The following is a 26408-nucleotide window of genomic DNA, read 5'->3' on the forward strand; positions in this document are numbered from 1 at the left end:
CCCGCAACAGCCAGCGTGATTGGCAGGTCATCATTTTCTTTGGAGGTGGTAACACCAGCTGGTGTTGAGCGCTGTCCGACATCGATAGCACCACCTTTGGATCAAGGCAACCTAACATGTCCGCCTGCATCTTCCTCACAGACCGGCAGTTTGCCGGGGACACCCTTATCAACCCCATCTAAGCACAATAGCCAGTCCTCGGTCCCTCAGATGTGGACAAGTAAAAGACCATTTCCTCCTAGCCATGAGAAAGCTAAGAGGTTGAATTTCACCATCTGCAAGCTCTTGGCTACAGAAATGTTGCCTTTCCACCTGGTGGACACAGAGAATTTTCGAGACCTTATGTCCGTCGCAGTGCCCCAGTACCAGATGCCCAGTCGGCACTACTTCTCAAAGAAAGGTGTGCCTGCGCTCCACCAGCATGTCGCACACAACATCACCGCTTCTTTGAGAAACTCTGTGTGTGACAGGGTGCATTTCACCACAGACACTTGGACTAGTAGGCATGGACAGCAGCGTTACATGTCGCTGACTGGGCACTGGGTAACTATGGTGACAGCAGGACAAGGGGCTGCTGTCCAAGTCTTGCCGTCCCCACGAGTTGTGCGTCAATCCTCTTTATGTCAAAGTTCCTCCACTGCTTCTGCCTCCTCAACCTCCTCTCGGTCTTCCACCTGCACCCAAAGCCTGTCTGGTCATGCCACAAGCTTTCTAACTGCGCAGAAGGGATCCTGCACACCTCCTTACTATGCTGGCAGTAGGGCTCAACGTCATCAGGCGGTTTTTACATTGAAATGTCTGGGAAATGTGAGTCACACAGCTGAGGAGTTGTGGTCAGCTCTGGAGAACCAATTTCATGAATGGTTGTCTCCACTGGACCTGAAACCAGGGAAGGCCGTGTGCGACAATGCTGCAAACCTGGGTGCGGCCCTTCGCCGGGGCAATGTCACACACGTGCCTTGTATGGCTCACGTGTTGAACCTGGTTGTCCAGCAATTTTTAGCCCACTATCCCAGACTAGATGGCCTTCTGCAGAGGGCACGGTCGCTGTGTGCTCACTTCCGCCGTTCGCATCCCGCAGCTCAGCGACTTACATCTCTACAGAAGTCGTTGGGCCTGCCACTTCACCGGCTAAAATGCGATGAGCCTACCCGGTGGAATTCAACTCTGCACATGTTGCAGCGACTGTGGCAGCACCGACAAGCCCTGGTGCAATACGTTCTGACGTATAGCCTGGGCCAACGAGATCCAGAGGTGGGGCAAATCACGCTGGAGGAGTGGTCTCAGATCAGGGACCTATGCACCCTTCAGCACAGTTTTGAAATGGCGACGAAGATGTTTAGTGCTGACGATGCCATTATCAGCATGACTATTCCGGTGATTTACATGCTGGAGCACATGTTAAACAGAATTCGGAGTCAGGTGGTGGCACAAGAGGAGGTGGAGGAAGTAGAGGAGGAGGAGTTGTATGCGGAAGGGCTTAGATCTGCAAGGTCCAGACGGTCGGCAGCACCAAGGCGGCAGGCATGTGAGGGTGGGGGAGATGGTTTTACCAGGGTGCATGGTAGCAGCCAAACTAGTGAGGAAGGTGCAGGAGCCCAGGAAGAAGTGGAGGACGAACTGATGGAAGACTCATCAGATGAGGGAGACCTTGATCACATTTCTGTTGTGCGAGGTTGGGGGGAGAGGACAGAGGAAGGAAGCATGATTGTTACCTTGCCACCAATACAACAGGGACTTGGTGCTCCTGGATGCGCAACACACATGAGTGCCTTCTTGCTGCACTACCTGCAACATGACCCTCGAATTGTGAGAATTAGAAATAATCCTGACTACTGGGTTGCCACACTGTTAGATCCCCGGTACAAAAGTAAATTTGCAGAAATGATTCCTGCCATAGAAAGGGATGCACACATGCAGGAGTATCAGCAGAGACTGTTGCAGAATCTTACATGTGCTTTTCCACAAAATACCAGTGGTGCACGTAGTGAATCTCACAGTTCCAACTTGCCAACCGTAGGACCGTCAAGTGTTCAGCACTCAAACCGTAACAGAACCACAGTATCTGCTGGTAACATCAATTTTGCGGAATCATTTCACCACTTTTTTAGCCCATCCTTTGCAAGGCCACAGGAGACAAGAAGTCTGACACATAGTCAACGCCTAGAGACGATGGTACAGGAGTATCTCCAAGTAAACATTGAAGCCATGACTGTGTCACTGGACCCTTGCTCTTTTTGGGCTTCCAATCTGGATAAATGGCCGGAACTAGCCACTTACGCCTTGGAGATCTTGTCATGCCCCGCAGCCAGCGTTCTGTCTGAACGTGTGTTTAGCGCTGCTGGTGGTGTGCTGACAGATAAGCGCACGCGGCTCTCCACTGATAATGTAGACAGACTCACGTTCATAAAGATGAACAAATCATGGATCCGAAACGACTTTTCTACCCCTGTGTCATCCTGGGGAGAGTAAAAGCTTGATGATTGGTTAAAATCACCCTACCAACCGTTTTAAGCTTTCAAATTACTAATCATGTTTATCTGTATCTTGGCTGGAAAATAATTTGGGCTTTGTAGCAGTGTGCAGCACTGATTCTATTAGGCCATCTATAATAAGCTCCACCAGATTTAAAATTACTAATCATGTTTATCTGTATCTTGACTGGAAAATAATTTGGGCTTTGTAGCAGTGTGCAGCACTGATCCTATTAGGCCATCTATACTAAAGCTTCACCAGATTTAAAATTAATAATAATTTTTAGCTGCATCTAGCCTGGAAAATAATTTTGGTGCTCCGAGATGCGCAAGACACATAAGTGCCTTCTTGCTGCACTACCTGCAGCATGACCCTCATATTGTCAGAATTCGAAGTAATCATGACTACTGGGTTGCCACACTCTTAGATCCGCCAAACTTTTCGATCAACCTTTTCATTTTAATAAAGACCAAAAAAATGGTCATTTTTGAAATTATAAGCATTAGCAGGTTGTTAGAAACTGAAATCAAACAGTTTTCAACTCAAAACTTTATTCTAGGTGATGTTACATTTTCACATAGGACCCCTTGTTCGAAAGGAGCTTCTGAACTCTCTCGTCCATTGAATTTGTCAGGTTTTGGATGGTTTCTGCTTCAATTGTTTTGCATGAGGACAGAATACCCTCCCAGAGCTGTTGCTTAGATGTGAACTGCCTCCCGCCATCATAGACACTCCTTTTAATGATGCTCCAAAGGTTCTGAATGGGGTAGAGGTCAGGGGAGCATGGGGGTCACACCATAAGTTTGTCCCCTTTTATGCCCATATCAGCCAGAGATGCAGATGTTTTATGTGCAGCATGAGATGGTGCATTATCATGCAAAAAAATGATCTTGCTGTGAAATACACGGTTCTTCTTCTTGAACCATGGCAGGAAGTGCTGTTTGAGAAAATCCACATACATTATGGAGTTCATCTTTAGCGCCTTCAGGGATCCTAAAGGGGCCGACAATCTCTATCCCCATGATTCCAGCCCAAAACATTACTCCACCTCCTCCTTGTTGGCGCTGTAGCCGTGTTTGCGTGGGGTGTCCATCAACCAGCCATCCTCCACTCGATCCATCTGGACCATCGAGCGCTGCACGGCAATCATCCGTGAACAAAATAGTTTTGAAATCAGTCTTCATGTAATGTTTGGCCCACTGGAGCCGTTTCTGCTTGTGTGAAGTGGATAGAGGAGGTCGACAGGATGGCGTATGCACAGCTGCAAACCTCTGAAGGACCCTGCATCTTGTTGTTCGGGGGACGTTGGAGGCACCAGCAGCTTCAAAAACTTGTCTGCTGCTATGACAAGGCTTTTTTGCCGCTGCTCTTTCAACCTGACGTAATTGCCTGTAGGAAAGAGTCCTCAATTTGCCCTTATCAGCACGCACACGTGTGTACTGTGAATCAGCTACATACTTCTTGATTGCCAAGACACTTCATCCTGATCATCGCACAATGTTGATTGTAGTCATGCCTTGACCTAAACTCTCCACAATTTGTTGCTTCTCAGCAGCCGACACATCCTTTTTCTTTCCCATTTTGGCAGAAAATGTAGGCTGCTTAATAATGTGAGACAGCCTTCTTAAGTAGTCTTGCCTTTCATTGGACACACCTGCCAAACTAATTAGCACAGGTGTCTGCAATTGCTTACAGTGATATAAAGAGCCCTGACACACATCACCATCAATGAGTTTAACTGACAAACAAACAAATTCTTCCCTTATCACTCCTAAACACTTTTTGCATAATAATTTGGAACACAGTGTACATGTGCTTTTCCACAAAACACCAGTGGTTCATGTAGTGAATCTTACAGTTCTAACTTGCCAACCGTGGTCTGTATGGAGTTGTTCAATAAAGGGCCCAAAATTAAGATAACATAGATGGGAGAGGTCTCTATGAATAGGAATTCCTAAGTATTTGATACCCTGTGAGGGCCAGGCAAAGGGAAAGTTGGACTGGATGGAATCCTATATGGATTTGGGGAGGGAGACATCGAGGGCCTCAGACTTCGCTGCATTGATTTTAAAATTTGACCATGTAACAAAGTGATCTATTTCAGCCATAACAGCATGGATGGATATATGTGATTGAGTGATATATACTAGGACATCATCAGCAAATAGAGAGCACTTGTACTCGGTGCCTCCCACCTCAATCCACCTAATATTGGGGTTATGGTGAATTGATGAGAGCAGGTGCTCCGTCACTAGGATGTATAAGAGAGGGGACAGAGAACATCCCTGCCTTGTCCCATTGGTGATTGTGAAAGGAGATGAAAATGTTCTGACGCGCCCCCTGGGCCTTGGGACACCCGGAGCCGGACCCTTTTTGGTGGATGCTGGTGGTTGTAGTCTCCGTGGCGGCGACCCGGTTCCGTGCCTTAGGGCGGTCAAACCAGTGGCGGAACTATTTATGTGGTTTTGATGTTTAAATGTCCGACTACGCCACCCGTGGATTGCGGTCAGAGTGAACCGCCGCTCCAGGGCAGACCGCTGAGGCTGGTGTTGTGGGTGCAGCAGAGCGTAGCATAACTCCCCACGGGAGGAGTATAGCCTCAGGGCAGTGTATGCGGAGGATGGGGGTGATGGTGCAGGGCAGCAGCAGTAACGACACGGAGTCAGTGATGCAGTCCAGGGCCTTTACTCACAGTTCTTATTATCCAGACCACGTCTGCAGGTAACGGCTGCCCACGTCGTACTGTGCTCACCAGATGACTAGCTCAGACAACTCCCAGATAACTTTGGAGCGCTTCACAGGACCCCCTTTGTGTGTCCTTTGTCTGGCCTTTCTTACCAACCCTTCTGTCCGGCTGCCTCGGGCCTCCTCTTGGTAAACTTGGCGCCAGTTTCCCTGACCCTATGTGGTGCCTTCCTAGCGGGTGTAGCGAGGGGCTGCGCCACATAAAATGTCACAGCCTCCTGTTTCTAGCTGAGGGTCGTTTCCTGCCTCCACTAGTTTCGGGGACCGGTCTCCCCCTTTGGCCTGACCCCTCCACGCAGGTGGATTCGGGCGTGCGGTTGCGACTGGCCCGTCCGCACCCCTGGGATCCCTTCGTTCCTCGTTCCTGGAGCCTTCTCCGCTCCTCTTCCTTCCTTCTCCCTCTTCCAGGCCTGGGCCTCTGTTACTAGGCCCGCCTCCGGAGCAGAGCTCATGCAGAGCCCCTGCTCCCTGCCACTTCTGCTCAGACTTCTCTGCACTGAACTAAGATGGTGCCCACCTTTTATACTCCCTTCTCAATGCACCCAGGAACTGCTTCCTCCCTGCTCCTGCACTACAGGGTTCCCCTTCCTCAGTGTTCCCTCCCCCCACTCCAGCCAGGGACAGGGACTGTCGTGCCCATCTCAGGGGCATATTGGTCGCCCTGCCCCACGGCAATGTGGTGTAATGCATGCAGGTGTCGGGTCCTGATCCACACTACATCCTTACCTGAGAGTGAGATATCACACCTCTGGGTGAGGTGCAATACCTCTGTAGCAACCGAGCCCTCAGGGTGCTACAGTTCCATTTATCTTCAGCCTAGGTGACGTATTGCGATACAGGGCCGTGATTTTGGCTATAAAAGGGTCCCCTAGACCCCTACCCCAAGCTTTTTAAGAGAATCATATATGGCGTGCCAGGAGACTCTATGGAATGCTTTCTCAGCATCCAACGAGAGTATCTAATTACAAATTTTTAACTGCATCTAGCCCAGGACATACTTTGTGCCTAGTAGCAGTGTCTGCTAGTCAGCGGATTATCCCGGCTGTTAAGCAAGCTACACCACCTGTAGTTTGGACACTTAATTTTTTCAAAGGAAATGCTTCGGGACCACGGGTTACTCAGTGAAGAGTATCAGGAGGCACCCCAAGGCATAGGGGCTGGGACTGGCAGTAGGATGCCTTGCGGTGGACAGCCGAGCTCGATCCTTTTAAAAGCTTTTTAACTGCAGCAGCTTTAGTGGACGCTACTGGAGCTGGAATTACGCGGCTGCTGGCATGAGACTTGCCCTCCAATAGATCCTTGTAAATGGATTTAAAGTGTATTCATTCAAATTAGAGAGACAATTTAAATTAAAAAGCTTAGAGCTGCCTCCACCACAGGGGGGCTCGCTCGACCCACCAGCGGACAGGCACCAGTATTGGGAGAGGGGGGCTGGCCGTCAGGGTTCACCGCGGCTCTGGCACAAACCCGGCGACGCGGAGGTGGCACGGGCAGGAGCGGACTGAACGTGTCGGCTTCTCACTTTTTGGATTTTAGAAGGGCATGACATGCCTATATCTGTGTCTCCCCCTCCTTTTACTCCTCCACCTCTTTTCTTTTCGCATGACTATATGTACTTGTCACTTTTCCATGTGTTAGTTGTGTCTTCTGAGCAGTTTGTCAGCTTTTCGACAACTTTGAAGGTGTTTTCTATGTGTTTCTATGTGTTTTTGTTTGCCTGCCATTGGTTTTAACGGTGTTCGAAGGTGTTCGACGAACAGTTCGACGAACAGTTCGGCGAACACACGGGTGTTCGACGAACCGAAGCGAACTCGAACACTACGGGGGTGGCTTAACACTAATCATTATGTGCCATCAATTTTATTCTTTCTTCGGCTCTATAATAGATGCGATCCGATGGTCCGCTTGCAAAAACGGAGTGCTGATAGTATCCAGATAATGACAGTGGGGTAACATTATGTGCCATCAATTTCATTCTTTCTTCGGCTCTATAATAGATGCAATCCGATGGTCCGCTTGCAAAAACGGAGTGCTGATAGTATCCAGATGATGACGGTGGGGTAACATTATGTGCCATCAATTTCATTCTTTCTTCGGCTCTATAATAGATGCGATCCGATGGTCCGCTTGCAAAAACGGAGGGCTGATAGTATCCAGATGATGACGGTGGGGTAACATTATGTGTCATCAATTTCATTCTTTCTTCGGCTCTATAATAGATGCGATCCGATTGTCAGCTTGCAAAAACGGAGTGCTGATAATATCCAGATGATGACGGTGGGGTAACATTATGTGCCTTCAATTTAATTCTTTATTCGGTTCTATAATAGATGGGATCCGATGGTCCGCTTGCAAAAACGGAGTGCTGATAGTATCCAGATGATGACGGTGGGGTTACATTATGTGCCATCAATTTCATTCTTTCTTCGGCTCCATAATAGATGCGATCCGATGGTCCGCTTGCAAAAACGGAGTGTTGATAGTATCCAGATGATGACTGTGGGGTAACATTATGTGTCATCAATTTCATTCTTAGATGCAATCCGATGGTCCGCTTGCAAAAACGGAGTGCTGATAGTATCCAGATGATGACAGTGGTGTAACATTATGTGCCATCAATTTCATTCTTTCTTCGGCTCTATAATAGATGCGATCCGCTGGTCCGCTTGAAAAAACAGACTGCTGATAGTATCCAGATGATGACTGTGGGGTAACATTATGTGCCATCAATTTCATTCTTTCTTCGGCTCTATAATAGATGCGATCCGCAGGTCCGCTTGCAAAAACGGAGTGTTGATAGTATCCAGATGATGAGGGTGGGGTAACATTATGTGCCACCAATTTCATTCTTTCTTCGGCTCTATAATAGATGCGATCTGATGGTCCGCTTGCAAAAACGGAGTGCTGATAGTATCCAGATGATGACTGTGGGGTAACATTATGTGTCATCAATTTCATTCTTTCTTCGGCTCTATAATAGATGCAATCCGATGGTCCGCTTGCAAAAACGGAGTGCTGATAGTATCCAGATGATGACAGTGGTGTAACATTATGTGCCATCAATTTCATTCTTTCTTCGGCTCTATAATAGATGCGATCCGCTGGTCCGCTTGAAAAAACAGACTGCTGATAGTATCCAGATGATGACTGTGGGGTAACATTATGTGCCATCAATTTCATTCTTTCTTCGGCTCTATAATAGATGCGATCCGCAGGTCCGCTTGCAAAAACAGATTGTTGATAGTATCCAGATGATGAGGGTGGGGTAACATTATGTGCCATCAATTTCATTCTTTCTTCGGCTCTATAATAGATGCGATCCGATGGTCCGCTTGCAAAAACGGAGTGCTGATAGTATCCAGATGATGACTGTGGGGTAACATTATGTGTCATCAATTTCATTCTTTCTTCGGCTCTATAATAGATGCAATCCGATGGTCCGCTTGCAAAAACGGAGTGCTGATAGTATCCAGATGATGACAGTGGTGTAACATTATGTGCCATCAATTTCATTCTTTCTTCGGCTCTATAATAGATGCGATCCGCTGGTCTGCTTGCAAAAACGGACTGCTGATAGTATCCAGATGATGACGGTGGGGTAACATTATGTGTCATCAATTTCATTCTTTCTTCGGCTCTATAATAGATGCGATCCGATGGTCCGCTTGCAATAACGGAGTGCTGATAGTATCCAGATGATGACGGTGGGGTAACATTATGTGCCATCAATTTCATTCTTTCTTCGGCTCTATAATAGATGCGATCCGATGGTCCGCTTGCAAAAACGGAGTGCTGATAGTATCCAGATGATGACGGTGGGCTAACATTGTGTGCCATCAATTTCATTCTTTCTGCGGCTCTATACTAGATGCGATCCGATGGTCCGCTTGCAAAAACGAAGTGCTGATAGTATCCAGATGATGACGGTGGGGTAACATTATGTGCCATCAATTTCATTCTTTCTTCGGCTCTATAAGTTGCGATCCGATGGTCCGCTTTCAAAAACGGAGTACTGATAGTATCCAGATGATGACGGTGGGGAAACATTATGTGCCATCAATTTCATTCTTTCTTCGGCTCTATAATAGATGCGATCCGATGGTCCGCTTGCAAAAACGGAGTGCTGATAGTATGCAGATGATGACGGTGGGGTAACATTATGTGCCATCAATTTCATTCTTTCTACAGCTCTATAATAGATGTGATCCGATTGTCTGCTTGCAAAAACGGAGTGCTTTTACTAACCAGATGATGACGGTAGGGTAACATTATGTGCCTTCAATTTCATTCTTTCTTAGGCTTTATAATAGATGCAATCCGATGGTCCGCTTTCAAAAACAAAGTGCTGATAGTATCCAGATGATGACGGTGGGGTATCATTATGTGCCATCAATTTCATTCTTTCTTCGGCTCTATAATAGATGCGATCCGATGGTCCGCTTGCAAAAACGGAGTGCTGATAATATCCAGATGATGACGGTGGGTTAACATTATGTGCCATCAATTTCATTCTTTCTTCGGCTCTAGAATAGATGCGATCCGATGGTCCGCTTGCAAAAACGGAGTGCTGATAGTATCCAGATGATGACGGTGGGGTAACATTATGTGCCATCAATTTCATTCTTTCTTCGGCTCTACAATAGATGCGATCCGATGGTCCGCTTGCAAAAACAGAGTGCTGATAGTATCCAAATGATGACGGTGGGGTAACATTATGTGCCATCAATTTCATTCTTTCTTCGGCTTTATAATAGATGCGATCCGATGGTCCGCTTTCAAAAACGGAGTGCTGATAGTATCCAGATGATGACGGTTGGGTAACATTATGTGCCATCAAGTTCATTCTTTCTTCGGCTCTAGAATAGATGCGATCCGATGGTCCGCTTGCAAAAATGGAGTTCTGATAGTATCCAGATGATGACGGTGGGGTAACATTATGTGCCATCAATTTCATTCTTTCTTCGGCTCTATAATAGATGCGATCCGCTGGTCCGCTTGCAAAAACGGACTGCTGATAGTATCCAGATGATGACGGTGGGGTAGCATTATGTCCCATCAATTTCATTCTTTCTTCGGCTCTATTATAGATGCGATCCGATGGTCCGCTTGCCAAAACAGAGTGCTGATAGTATCCAGATGATGACGGTGGGCTAACATTGTGTGCCATCAATTTCATTCTTTCTGCGGCTCTATACTAGATGCGATCCGATGGTCCGCTTGCAAAAACGAAGTGCTGATAGTATCCAGATGATGACGGTGGGGTAACATTATGTGCCATCAATTTCATTCTTTCTTCAGCTCTATAAGATGCGATCCGATGGTTCGCTTGCAAAAACAAAGTGCTGATAGTATCCAGATGATGACGGTGGGGTAACATTATGTGCCATCAATTTCATTCTTTCTTCGGCTCTATAAGTTGCGATCCGATGGTCCGCTTTCAAAAACGGAGTACTGATAGTATCCAGATGATGACGGTGGGGTAACATTATGTGTCATCAATTTCATTCTTTCTTCAGCTCTTTAAGATGCAATACGATGGTTCGCTTGCAAAAACGGAGTGCTGATAGTATCCAGATGATGACGGTGGGGTAACATTATGTGCCATCAATTTCATTCTTTCTTCGGCTCTATAAGTTGCGATACGATGGTCCGCTTTCAAAAACGGAGTACTGATAGTATCCAGATGATGACGGTGGGGTAACATTATGTGCCATCAATTTCATTCTTTCTTCGGCTCTATAAAAGATGCGATCTGATGGTCCGCTTGCAAAAACGGAGTGCTGATAGTATCCAGATGATGACGGTGGGGTAACATTATGTGCCATCAATTTCATTCTTTCTTCGGCTCTATAAGTTGCGATCCGATGGTCCGCTTTCAAAAACGTAGTACTGATAGTATCCAGATGATGACGGTGGGGTAACATTATGTGCCATCAATTTCATTCTTACTTCGGCTCTATAAAAGATGCGATCCGATGGTCCGCTTGCAAAAACGGAGTGCTGATAGTATCCAGATGATGACGGTGGGGTAACATTATGTGGCATCAATTTCATTCTTTCTTCGGCTCTATAATAGATGTGATCCGATTGTCTGCTTGCAAAAACGGAGTGCTTTTACTAACCAGATGATGACGGTGGGGTAACATTATGTGCCTTCAATTTCATTCTTACTTAGGCTTTATAATAGATGCAATCCGATGGTCCGCTTTCAAAAACGGAGTGCTGATAGTATCCAGATGATGACGGTGGGGTATCATTATGTGCCATCAATTTCATTCTTTCTTCGGCTCTATAATAGATGCGATCCGATTGTCCGCTTGCAAAAACGGAGTGCTGATAATATCCAGATGATGACGGTGGGTTAACATTATGTGCCATCAATTTCATTCTTTCTTCGGCTCTAGAATAGATGCGATCCGATGGTCCGCTTGCAAAAACGGAGTGCTGATAGTATCCAGATGATGACGGTGGGGTAACATTATGTGCCATCAATTTCATTCTTTCTTCGGCTCTACAATAGATGCGATCCGATGGTCCGCTTTCAAAAACGGAGTGCTAATAGTATCCAGATGATGACGGTGGGGTAACATTATGTGCCATCAATTTCATTCTTTCTTCGGCTCTACAATAGATGCGATCCTATGGTCCGCTTTCAAAGACAGAGTGCTAATAGTATCCAGATGATGACGGTGGGGTAACATTATGTGCCATCAATTTCATTGTTTCTTCGTCTCTATAATAGATGCGATCCGATGGTCCGCTTGCTAAAACTGAGTGCTGATAGTATCCAGATGATGACGGTGGGGTAACTTTACGTGCCATCAATTTCATTCTTTCTTCGGCTCCATAATAGATGCGATCCGATGGTCCACTTGCAAAAATGGAGTTCTGATAGTATCCAGATGATGACGGTGGGGTAACATTATGTGCCTTCAATTTCATTCTTTCTTCGGCTCTATAATTGATGCGATCCGATGGTCCACTTGCAAAAACGGATTGCTGATAATATCCAGATGATAACGGTGGGGTAACATTATGTGTCCTCAATTTCATTCTTTCTTCGGCTATAACATAGATGCGAACCGATGGTCCGCTTGCAAAAACGGAGTGCTGATAATATCCATATGATGACGGTGGGGTAACATTGTGTGCCATCAATTTCATTCTTTCTTCGGCTCTATAATAGATGCGATTCGATGGTCCGCTTGCAAAAACGGAGTGCTGATAGTATCCAGATGATGACGGTGGAGTAACATTATGTGCCATCAATTTCATTCTTTCTTCGTTTCTATAATAGATGCGATCCGATGGTCCGCTTTAAAAAACGGAGTGCTGATAATATCCATATGATGACGGTGGGGTAACATTATGTGCCATCAATTTCTTTTTTTCTTCGGCTCTAGAATAGATCCGATCCGATGGTACGCTTGCAAAAATGGAGTGCTGATAGTATCCAGATGATGGCGGTGGGGTAACATTATGTGCCGTCAAGTTCATTCTTTCTTCAGCTCTAGAATAGATGCGATCCGATGGTCCGCTTGCAAAAATGGAGTTCTGATAGTATCCAGATGATGACGGTGGGGTAACATTATGTGCCATCAATTTCATTCTTTCTTTGGTTCTATAATAGATGCGATCTGATGGTCCGCTTGCAAAAACGGAGTGCTGATAGTATCCAGATGATGACGGTGGGGTAACATTATGTGCCATCAATTTCATTCTTTCTTCGGCTCTAGAATAGATGCCATCCGATGGTCCGCTTGCAAAAATGGAGTTCTGATAGTATCCACATGATGACGGCGGGGTAGCATTATGTGCCATCAATTTCATTCTTTCTTCGGCTCTATAATAGATGCGATCCGATGGTCCGCTTGCAAAACTGGAGTGCTGATAGAATCCAGATGATGACGGTGGTGTAACATTATGTGCCATCAATTTCATTCTTTCTTCGGCTCTATAATAGATGCGATCCGATGGTCCGCTTGCAAAAATGGAGTGCTGATAGTAGCTAGATGATGACGGTGGGGTAACATTATGTGCCATCAATTTCATTCTTTCTTCGGCTCTATAATAGAATCGATCTGATGGTCCGCTTGCAAAAACGGAGTGCTGATAGTATCCAGATGATGACGGTGGGGTAACATTATGTGCCATCAATTTCATTCTTACTTCGGCTCTATAATCGATGCGATCCAATGGTCCGCTTGCAAAAACGGAGTGCTGATAGTATCCAGATGATGACGGTGGGGTAACATTATGTGCCATCAAATTCATTCTTTCTTCGGCTCTATAATAGATGCCATCCGATAGTCCGCTTGCAAAAATGGAGTGCTGATAGTATCCAGATGATGACGGTGGGGTAACATTATGTGCCATCAATTTCATTCTTACTTCGGCTCTATAATAGATGCGATCCGATGGTCCGCTTGCAAAAACGGAGTGCTGATAGTATCCAGATGATGACGGTGGGGTAACATTATGTGCCATCAATTTCATTCTTTCTTCGGCTCTATAATAGATGCCATCCGATAGTCCTCTTGCAAAAATGGAGTGCTGATAGTATCCAGATGATGACGGTGGGGTAACATTATGTGCCATCATTTTCATTCTTTCTTCGGCTCTATAGTAGATGCGATCCGATGGTCCGCTTGCAAGAATGGAATGCTGATAGTATCCAGATGATGACGGTGGGGTAACATTATGTGCCATCAATTTCATTCTTTCTTCGGCTCTATAAGCTGCGATCCGATGGTCCTCTTGCAAAAACGGAGTGCTGATAGTATCCAGATGATGACAGAGGGGTAACATTATGTGCCATCAATTTCATTCTTTCTTCAGTTCTATAATAGATGCGATCCGATGGTCCGCTTGCAAAAACGGAGTGCTGATAGTATCCAGATGATGAGGGTGGGGAAACATTATGTGCCATCAATTTCATTCTTTCTTCGGCTCTATAATAGATGCGATCCGATGGTCCGCTTGCAAAAACGGAGTGCTGATAGTATCCAGATGATGACGGTGGGGAAACATTATGTGCCATCAATTTCATTCTTTCTTCGGCTCTATAATAGATGCGATCCGATGGTCCGCTTGCAAAAACTGAGTGCTGATAGTATCCAGATGATGACGGTGGGGTAACATTATGTGCCATCAATTTCTTTCTTTCTTCGGCTCCATAATAGATGCGATCCGATGGTCCACTTGCAAAAACGGAGTTCTGATAGTATCCAGATGATGACGGTGGGGTAACATTATGTGCCTTCAATTTCATTCTTTCTTCGGCTCTATAATTGATGCGATCCGATGGTCCACTTGCAAAAACGGATTGCTGATAATATCCAGATGATAACGGTGGGGTAACATTATGTGTCCTCAATTTCATTCTTTCTTCGGCTATAAAATAGATGCGATCCGATGGTCCGCTTTCAAAAACGGAGTGCTGATAATATCCATATGATGACGGTGGGGTAACATTATGTGCCATCAATTTCTTTCTTTCTTCGGCTCTATAGTAGATGCGATCCGATGGTCCGCTTGCAAGAATGGAATGCTGATAGTATCCAGATGATGACGGTGGGGTAACATTATGTGCCATCAATTTCATTCTTTCTTCGGCTCTATAATAGATGCGATCCGATGGTCCGCTTGCAAAAACGGAGTGCTGATAGTATCCAGATGATGACGGTGGGGTAACATTATGTGCCATCAAATTCATTCTTTCTTCGGCTCTATAATAGATGCCATCCGATAGTCCGCTTGCAAAAATGGAGTGCTGATAGTATCCAGATGATGACGGTGGGGTAACATTATGTGCCATCAATTTCATTCTTACTTCGGCTCTATAATAGATGCGATCCGATGGTCCGCTTGCAAAAACGGAGTGCTGATAGTATCCAGATGATGACGGTGGGGTAACATTATGTGCCATCAATTTCATTCTTTCTTCGGCTCTATAATAGATGCCATCCGATAGTCCGCTTGCAAAAATGGAGTGCTGATAGTATCCAGATGATGACGGTGGGGTAACATTATGTGCCATCAATTTCATTCTTTCTTCGGCTCTATAATAGATGCGATCCGATGGTCCGCTTTCAAGAATGGAATGCTGATAGTATCCAGATGATGACGGTGGGGTAACATTATGTGCCATCAATTTCATTCTTTCTTCGGCTCTATATGCTGCGATCCGATGGTCCTCTTGCAAAAACGGAGTGCTGATAGTATCCAGATGATGACAGAGGGGTAACATTATGTGCCATCAATTTCATTCTTTCTTCAGTTCTATAATAGATGCGATCCGATGGTCCGCTTGCAAAAACGGAGTGCTGATAGTATCCGGATGATGACTGTGGGGTAACATTATGTGCCATCAGTTTCATTCTTTCTTCGGCTCTATAATAGATGCGATCCGATGGTCCGCTTGCAAAAACGGAGTGCTGATAGTATCCAGATGATGACGGTGGGGAAACATTATGTGTCCTCAATTTCATTCTTTCTTCGGCTATAAAGTAGATGCGATCCGATGGTCCGCTTGCAAAAACGGAGTGCTGATAGTATCCATATGATGACGTTGGGGTAACATTGTATGCCATCAATTTCATTCTTTCTTCGGCTCTATAATAGATGCGATTCGATGGTCCGCTTGCAAAAACGGAGTGCTGATAGTATCCAGATGATGACGGTGGAGTAACATTATGTGCCATCAATTTCATTCTTTCTTCGTCTCTATAATAGATGCGATCCGATGGTCCGCTTTCAAAAACGGAGTGCTGATAATATCCATATGATGACGGTGGGGTAACATTATGTGCCATCAATTTCTTTCTTTCTCCGGCTCTAGAATAGATGCGATCCGATGGTACGCTTGCAAAAACGGAGTGCTGATAGTATCCAGATGATAACGGTGGGGTAACATTATGTGCCATCAATTTCATTCTTTGTTCGGCTCTAGAATAGATGCGATCCGATGGTCCGCTTGCAAAAATGGAGTTCTGATAGTATCCACATGATGACGGTGGGGTAGCATTATGTGCCATCAATTTCATTCTTTCTTCGGCTCTATAATAGATGCAATCCGATGGTCCGCTTGCAAAACTGGAGTGCTGATAGAATCCAGATGAAGACGGTGGTGTAACATTATGTGCCATCAATTTCATTCTTTCTTCGGCTCTATAATAGATGCGATCCGATGGTCCGCTTGCAAAAATGGAGTGCTGATAGTAGCTAGATGATGACGGTGGGGTAACATTATGTGCCATCAATTTCATTCTTTCTTCGGCTCTATAATAGATGCGATCTGATGGTCCGCTTGCAAAAACGGAGTGCTGATAGTAGCCAGATGATGACGGTGGGCTAACATTATGTGCCATCAATTTCATTCTTACTTCGGCTCTATTATAGATGCAATCCGATGGTCCGCTTGCAAAAACGGAGTGCTGATAGTATCCAGATGATGACGGTGGGGTAACATTATGTGCCATCTAATTCATTCTTTCTTCGGCTCTATAATAGATGCGATCCGATGGTCTGCTTGCAAAAACGGAGTTCTGATAGTATCCAGATGATGACGGTGGGGTAACATTATGTGCCATCAATTTCATTCTTTCTTCGGCTCTATAATAGATGCCATCCGATAGTCCGCTTGCAAAAATGGAGTGCTGATAGTATCCAGATGATGACGGTGGGGTAACATTATGTGCCATCAATTTCATTCTTTCTTCGGCTCTATAATAGATGCGATCCGATGGTCCGCCTGCAAAAACGGAGTGCTGATAGTATCCAGATGATGACGGTGGGGTAACATTTTGTGCCATCAATTTCATTCTTTCTTCGGCTCTATAATAGATGCGATCCGATGGTCCGCTTGCAAAAACGGAGTGCTGATAGTATCCAGATGATGACGATGGGGTAACATTATGTACAATCAATTTCATTCTTTCTTCGGCTCTATAAGCTGCGATCCGATGGTCCTCTTGCAAAAACGGAGTGCTGATAGTATCCAGATGATGACGGTGGGGTAACATTATGTGCCATCAATTTCATTCTTTCTTCAGTTCTATAATAGATGCGATCCGATGGTCCGCTTGCAAAAACGGAGTGCTGATAGTATCCGGATGATGACTATGGGGTAAGATTATGTGCCATCAATTTCATTCTTTCTTCGGCTCTATAATAGATGCGATCCGATAGTCCGCTTGCAAAAACGGAGTGCTGATAGTATCCAGATGATGACGGTGGGGAAACATTATGTGCCATCAATTTCATTCTTTCTTCGGCTCTATAATAGATGCGATCCGATGGTCCGCTTGCAAAAACGGAGTGCTGATAGTATCCAGATGATGATGGTGGGGAAACATTATGTGCCATCAATTTCATTCTTTCTTCGGCTCTATAATAGATGCGATCCGATGGTCCGCTTGCAAAAACTGAGTGCTGATATTATCCAGATGATGACGGTGGGGTAACATTATGTGCCATCAATTTCATTCTTTCTTCGGCTCCATAATAGATGCGATCCGATGGTCCGCTTGCAAAAACGGAGTGCTGATAGTATCCAGATGATGACGGTGGGGTATCTTTACGTGCCATCAATTTCATTCTTTCTTCGGCTCCATTATAGATGCGATCCGATGGTCCGCTTGCAAAAACGGAGTGCTGATAATATCCAGATGATAACGGTGGGGTAACATTATGTGTCATCAATTTCATTCTTTCTTCGGCTATAAAATAGATGCGATCCGATGGTCCGCTTGCAAAAATGGAGTGCTGATAGTATCCATATGATGACGGTGGGGTAACATTATGTGCCATCAATTTCATTCTTTCTTCGGCTCTATAATAGATGCGATTCGATGGTCCGCTTGCAAAAACGGAGGGCTGATAGTATCCAGATGATGACAGTGGGGTAACATTATGTGCCATCAATTTCTTTCTTTCTTTGGCTCTATAATAGATGCTATCCGATGGGCCGCTTGCAAAAACGGAGTGCTGATAATATCCAGATGATAACGGTGGGGTAACATTATGTGCCATCAATTTCATTCTTTCTTTGGTTCTATAATAGATGTGATCTGATGGTCCGCTTGCAAAAACGGAGTGCTGATAGTATCCAGATGATGACGGTGGGGTAACATTATGTGCCATCAATTTCATTCTTTCCTCGGCTCTAGAATAGATGCGATCCGATGGTCCGCTTGCAAAAATGGAGTTCTGATAGTATCCAGATGATGACGGTGGGGGAACATTATGTGCCATCAATTTCATTCTTTCTTCGGCTCTATAATAGATGCGATCCGACGGTCCGCTTGCAAAACCGGAGTGCTGATAGTATCTAGATGATGACGGTGGGGTAACATTATGTGCCATCAATTTCATTCTTTCTTCGGCTCTAAAATAGATGTGATCTGATGATCCGCTTGCAAAAACGGAGTGCTGATAGTATCCAGATGATGACGGTGGGGTAACATTATGTGCCATCAATTTCATTCCTACTTCGGCTCTATAATAGATGCGATCCGATGGTCCGCTTGCAAAAACAGAGTGCTGATAGTATCCAGATGATGACGGTGGGGTAACATTATGTGACATCAATTTCATTCTTTCTTCGGCTCTATAATATATGCGATCCGATGGTCTGCTTGCAAAAACGGAGTTCTGATAGTATCCAGATGATGACGGTGGGGTAACATTATGTGCCATCAATTTCATTCTTTCTTCGGCTCTATAATAGATGCCATCCGATAGTCCGCTTGCAAAAATGGAGTGCTGATAGTATCCAGATGATGACGGTGGGGTAACATTATGTGCCATCAATTTCATTCTTTCTTCGGCTCTAGAATAGATGCGATCCGATGGTCCGCTTGCAAAAATGGAGTTCTGATAGTATCCAGATGATGACGGTGGGGGAACATTATGTGCCATCAATTTCATTCTTTCTTCGGCTCTATAATAGATGCGATCCGACGGTCCGCTTGCAAAACCGGAGTGCTGATAGTATCTAGATGATGACGGTGGGGTAACATTATGTGCCATCAATTTCATTCTTTCTTCGGCTCTAAAATAGATGTGATCTGATGATCCGCTTGCAAAAACGGAGTGCTGATAGTATCCAGATGATGACGGTGGGGTAACATTATGTGCCATCAATTTCATTCCTACTTCGGCTCTATAATAGATGCGATCCGATGGTCCGCTTGCAAAAACGGAGTGCTGATAGTATCCAGATGATGACGATGGGGTAACATTATGTACAATCAATTTCATTCTTTCTTCGGCTCTATAAGCTGCGATCCGATGGTCCTCTTGCAAAAACGGAGTGCTGATAGTATCCAGATGATGACGGTGGAGTAACATTATGTGCCATTAATTTCATTCTTTCTTCGGCTCTATAATAAATGCGATCCGCTGGTCCGCTTGTAAAAACGGAGTTTTGATAGTATCCAGATGATGACGGTGGTGTAACATTATGTGCCATGAATTTCATTTTTTCTTCGGCTCTATAATAGATGCGATCCGATGGTACGCTTGCAAAAATGAGTGCTGATAGTATTCAGATGATGACGGTGGGCTAACATTGTGTGCCATCAATTTCATACTTTCTTCGACTCTATAAGATGCGATCCGATGGTCCGCTTCCAAAAACGGAGTGCTGATAGTATCCAGATGATGACGGTTGGGTAACATTATGTGCTATCAATTTCATTCTTTCTTCGGCTCTATAATATATGCGATCCGATGGTCTGCTTGCAAAAACGGAGTGCTGATAGTATCCAAATGATGAAGGTGGGCTTACATTATGTGCCATCAATTTTATACTTTCTTCGGCTCTATAATACAGTTATATGAAAAAGTTTGGGCACCCCTATTAATCTTAAGCTTAATGTTTTATAAAAATTGGTGTTTTTGCAACAGCTATTTCAGTTTGATATATGTAATAACTGTTGGACACAGTAATGTTTCTGCCTTGAAATGAGGTTTATTGTACTAACAGAAAATGTGCATTCTGCATTCAAACTAAATTTGACAGGTGCATAAGTATGGGCACCTCACCAGAAAAGTGACATTAATATTTAGTAGATCCTCCTTTTGCAAAAATAACAGCCTCTAGTCGCTTCCTGTAGCTTTTAATGATTTCCTGGATCCTGGATGAAGGTATTTTTGACCATTCCTCTTTACAAAACAATTCCAGTTCAGTTAAGTTTGATGGTCGCCGAGCATGGACAGCCCTCTTCAAATGATCCCACAGATGTTCAATGATATTCAGGTCTGGGGACTGGGATGGCCATTCCAGAACATTGTAATTGTTCCTCTGCATGAATGCCTGAGTAGATTTGGAGCGGTGTTTTGGATCATTGTCTTGCTGAAAGATCCATCCCCTGTGTAACTTCAACTTTGTCACTGATTCTTGAACATTATTGTCAAGAATCTGCTGATACTGAGTGGAATCCATGCGTCCCTCAACTTTAGCAAGATTCCCGATGCCGGCATTGGCCACACAGCCCAAAAGCATGATGGAACCTCCACCAAATTTTACTGTGGGTAGCAAGTGTTTTTCTTGGAATGCTGTGTTTTTTGCCGCCATGCATAACGCATTTTTGCATGACCAAACAACTCAATCTTGGTTTTATCAGTCCACAGGACCTTCTTCCAAAAAGAAATTGACTTCTCCAAATGTGCTTTTGCATACCTCAGCCGACTCTGTTTGTGGCATGCTTTCAGAAACGGCTTCTTTTGCATCACTCTCCCATAAAGCTTCTCCTTGTGCAAAGTGCGTTGTATAGTTGACCGATGCACAGTGACACCATCTGCAGCAAGTTGATGCTGCAGCTCTCTGGAGGTGGTCTGAGGATTGTCCTTGACTGATCTCACCATTCTTCTTCTCTGCCTTTCTGATGTTTTTCTTGGCCTGCCACTTCTGGCCTTAACAAGAACTGTCCCTGTGTTCTTCCATTTCCTTACTATGTTCCTCACAGTGGAAACTGACAGGTTAAATCTCTGAGACAGCTTTTTGTATCCTTCCCCTGAACAACTATGTTGAATAATCTTTGTTTTCAGATCATTTGACAGTTGTTTTGAGGAGCCCATGATGCCACTCTTCAGAGGAGATTCAAACAGGAGAACAACTTCCATGTGGCCACTTTAAGTAGCTTTTCTCATGATTGCATACACCTGGCTATGAAGTTCAAAGCTCAATGAGGTTACAAAACCAAAAAAGTGCTTTAGTAGGTTAGTAAAAAGTAGGTAGGAGTATTTAAAACAAGAAAATGATAAGGGTGCCCATACTTATGCACCTGTCAAATTTTGTTTGAATGCAGATTGCACATTTTCTGTTAGGACAATAAACCTCATTTCAAGGCAGAAACATTACTGTGTCCAAAAACACCAATTTTTATAAAACATTAAGCTTAAGATTAATAGGGGTGCCCAAACTTTTTCATATAACTGTAGATGCGATCCGATGGTCCGCTTGCCAAAACGGAGTGTTGATAGTATCCAGATGATGACGGTGGGGTAACATTATGTGCCATCAATTTCATTCTTTCTTCGGTTCTATAATAGATGCGATCCAATGGTCCGCTTGCAAAAACGGAGGGCTGATAGTATCCTGATGATGACGGTGGGGTAACATTATGTGCCATCAATTTCATTCTTTCTTCGGCTCTATAATAGATGCGATCCGATGGTCCGCTTGCAAAAACGGAGTGCTGATAGTATCCAGATGATGAGGGTGGGGTAACCTTATGTGCCATCAATTTCATTCTTTCTTCGGCTTTATAATAGATGCGATCCGATGATCCGCTTGCAAAAACGGAGTGCTGATAGTATCCAGATGATGACGGTGGGGTAACATTATGCGCCATGAATTTCATTCTTTCTTCGGCTCTATAATAGATGCGATCCGATGATCCGCTTGCAAAAATGGATTGCTGATAGTATCCAGATGATGACGGTGGGGTAACATTATGTGCCATTAATTTCATTCTTTCTTCGGCTCTATAATAAATGCGATCCGCTGGTCCGCTTGCAAAAACGGAATGCTGATAGTATCCAGATGATGACGGTGGGGTAACATTATGTGCCATCAGTTTCATTCTTTCTTCGGCTCTAAAATAGATGCGATCCGATGGGCCGCTTGCAAAAATGAGTGCTGATAGTATTCAGATGATGACGGTGGGCTAACATTGTGTGCCATCAATTTCATACTTTCTTCAACTCTATAAGATGCGATCCGATGGTCTGCTTGCAAAAACGGAGTGCTGATAGTATCCAGATGATGACGGTTGGGTATCATTATGTGCTATCAATTTCATTCTTTCTTCGGCTCTATAATATATGCGATCCGATGGTCTGCTTGCAAAAACGGAGTGCTGATAGTATCCAAATGATGAAGGTGGGCTTACATTATGTGCCATCAATTTTATTCTTTCTTCGGCTCTATAATAGATGCGATCCGATGGTCCGCTTGCAAAAACGGAGTGCTGATAGTATCCAGATGATGACGGTGGGGTAACATTATGTGCCATCAATTTCATTCTTTCTTCGGCTCTATAATAGATGCGATCCGATGGTCCGCTTGCAAAAACGGAGGGCTGATAGTATCCTGATGATGACGGTGGGGTAACATTATGTGCCATCAATTTCATTCTTTCTTCAGCTCTATAATAGATGCGATCCGATGGTCCGCTTCCAAAAACGGAGTGCTGATAGTATCCAGATGATGACGGTGGGGTAACATTATGCGCCATCAATTTCATTCTTTCTTCGGCTCTATAATAGATGCGATCCGATGGTCCGCTTGCAAAAATGGAGTGCTGATAGTATTCAGATGATGAGGGTGGGGTAACCTTATGTGCCATCAATTTCATTCTTTCTTCGGCTTTATAATAGATGCGATTTGATGGTCCTCTTGCAAAAACGGAGTGCTGATAGTATCCAGATGATGACGGTGGGGTAACATTATGCGCCATGAATTTCATTCTTTCTTCGGCTCTATAATAGATGCCATCTGATGGTCCGCTTGCAAAAATGGATTGCTGATAGTATCCAGATGATGACGGTGGGGTAACATTATGCGCCATCAATATCATTCTTTCTTTGGCTCTATAATAGATGCGATCCGATGGTCTGCTTGCAAAAACGGAGTGCTGATTGTATCCAGATGATGACGGTGGGGTAACATTATGTGCCATCAATTTCATTCTTTCTTCGGCTCTATAATAGATGCGATCCAATGGTCCACTTGTAAAAACGGAGTGCTGATAGTATCCAGATGATGACGGTGGGGTAACATTATGTGCCATCAATTTCATTTTTTCTTCGGCTCTATAATAGATGCGATCCGATGGTCCGCTTGCAAAAACGAGGGCTGATAGTATCCTGATGATGACGGTGGGGTAACATTATGTGCCATCAATTTCATTCTTTCTTCAGCTCTATAATAGATGCGATCCGATGGTCCGATTCCAAAAACGGAGTGCTGATAGTATCCAGATGATGACGGTGGGGTAACATTATGCGCCATCAATTTCATTCTTTCTTCGGCTCTATAATAGATGCGATCCGATGGTCCGCTTGCAAAAATGGAGTGCTGATAGTATTCAGATGATGAGGTTGGGGTAACATTATGTGCCATCAATTTCATTCTTTCTTCGGCTTTATAATAGATGCGATTTGATGGTCCGCTTGCAAAAATGGATTGCTGATAGTATCCAGATGATGACGGTGGGGAAACATCATGTGCCATCAATTTCATTCTTTCTTTGGCTCTATAATAGATGCGATCCGATGGTCTGCTTGCAAAAACGGAGTGCTGATTGTATCCAGATGATGACGGTGGGGTAACATTATGTGCCATCAATTTCATTCTTTCTTCGGCTCTATAATAGATGCGATCCAATTTTCCACTTGTAAAAACGGAGTGCTGATAGTATCCAGATGATGACGGTGGGGTAACATTATGTGCCATCAATTTCATTCTTTCTTCGGCTCTATAATAGATGCGATCCGATGGTCCGCTTGCAAAAACGGAGGGCTGATAGTATCCTGATGATGATGGTGGGGTAACATTATGTGCTATCAATTTCATTCTTTCTTCAGCTCTATAATAGATGCGATCCGATGGTCCGCTTCCAAAAACGGAGTGCTGATAGTATCCAGATGATGACGGTGGGGTAACATTATGCGCCATCAATTTCATTCTTTCTTCGGCTCTATAATAGATGCGATCCGATGGTCCGCTTGCAAAAATGGAGTGCTGATAGTATTCAGATGATGACGGTGGGGTAACCTTATGTGCCATCAATTTCATTCTTTCTTCGGCTTTAGAATAGATGCGATTTGATGGTCTGCTTGCAAAAACGGAGTGCTGATAGTATCCAGATGATGACGGTGGGGTAACATTATGCGCCATGAATTTCATTCTTTCTTCGGCTCTATAATAGATGCGATCTGATGGTCCGCTTGCAAAAATGGATTGCTGATAGTATCCAGATGATGACGGTGGGGTAACATTATGCGCCATCAATATCATTCTTTCTTTGGCTCTATAATAGATGCGATCCGATGGTCTGCTTGCAAAAACGGAGTGCTGATTGTATCCAGATGATGACGGTGGGGTAACATTATGTGCCATCAATTTCATTCTTTCTTCGGCTCTATAATAGATGCGATCCAATGGTCCACTTGTAAAAACGGAGTGCTGATAGTATCCAGATGATGACGGTGGGGTAACATTATGTGCCATCAATTTCATTTTTTCTTCGGCTCTATAATAGATGCGATCCGATGGTCCGCTTGCAAAAACGAGGGCTGATAGTATCCTGATGATGACGGTGGGGTAACATTATGTGCCATCAATTTCATTCTTTCTTCAGCTCTATAATAGATGCGATCCGATGGTCCGATTCCAAAAACGGAGTGCTGATAGTATCCAGATGATGACGGTGGGGTAACATTATGCGCCATCAATTTCATTCTTTCTTCGGCTCTATAATAGATGCGATCCGATGGTCCGCTTGCAAAAATGGAGTGCTGATAGTATTCAGATGATGACGGTGGGGTAACCTTATGTGCCATCAATTTCATTCTTTCTTCGGCTTTAGAATAGATGCGATTTGATGGTCTGCTTGCAAAAACGGAGTGCTGATAGTATCCAGATGATGACGGTGGGGTAACATTATGCGCCATGAATTTCATTCTTTCTTCGGCTCTATAATAGATGCGATCTGATGGTCCGCTTGCAAAAATGGATTGCTGATAGTATCCAGATGATGACGGTGGGGTAACATTATGCGCCATCAATATCATTCTTTCTTTGGCTCTATAATAGATGCGATCCGATGGTCTGCTTGCAAAAACGGAGTGCTGATTGTATCCAGATGATGACGGTGGGGTAACATTATGTGCCATCAATTTCATTCTTTCTTCGGCTCTATAATAGATGCGATCCAATGGTCCACTGGTAAAAACGGAGTGCTGATAGTATCCAGATGATGACGGTGGGGTAACATTATGTGCCATCAATTTCATTTTTTCTTCGGCTCTATAATAGATGCGATCCGATGGTCCGCTTGCAAAAACGAGGGCTGATAGTATCCTGATGATGACGGTGGGGTAACATTATGTGCCATCAATTTCATTCTTTCTTCAGCTCTATAATAGATGCGATCCGATGGTCCGATTCCAAAAACGGAGTGCTGATAGTATCCAGATGATGACGGTGGGGTAACATTATGCGCCATCAATTTCATTCTTTCTTCGGCTCTATAATAGATGCGATCCGATGGTCCGCTTGCAAAAATGGAGTGCTGATAGTATTCAGATGATGAGGTTGGGGTAACATTATGTGCCATCAATTTCATTCTTTCTTCGGCTTTATAATAGATGCGATTTGATGGTCCGCTTGCAAAAATGGATTGCTGATAGTATCCAGATGATGACGGTGGGGAAACATCATGTGCCATCAATTTCATTCTTTCTTTGGCTCTATAATAGATGCGATCCGATGGTCTGCTTGCAAAAACGGAGTGCTGATTGTATCCAGATGATGACGGTGGGGTAACATTATGTGCCATCAATTTCATTCTTTCTTCGGCTCTATAATAGATGCGATCCAATTTTCCACTTGTAAAAACGGAGTGCTGATAGTATCCAGATGATGACGGTGGGGTAACATTATGTGCCATCAATTT

The sequence above is a fragment of the Phyllobates terribilis genome, unplaced genomic scaffold, assembly GCF_046119375.1.
Source record: "Phyllobates terribilis strain yellow unplaced genomic scaffold, ASM4611937v1 Scaffold_1__5_contigs__length_1240528914, whole genome shotgun sequence".
NCBI lineage: Eukaryota > Metazoa > Chordata > Amphibia > Anura > Dendrobatidae > Phyllobates > Phyllobates terribilis.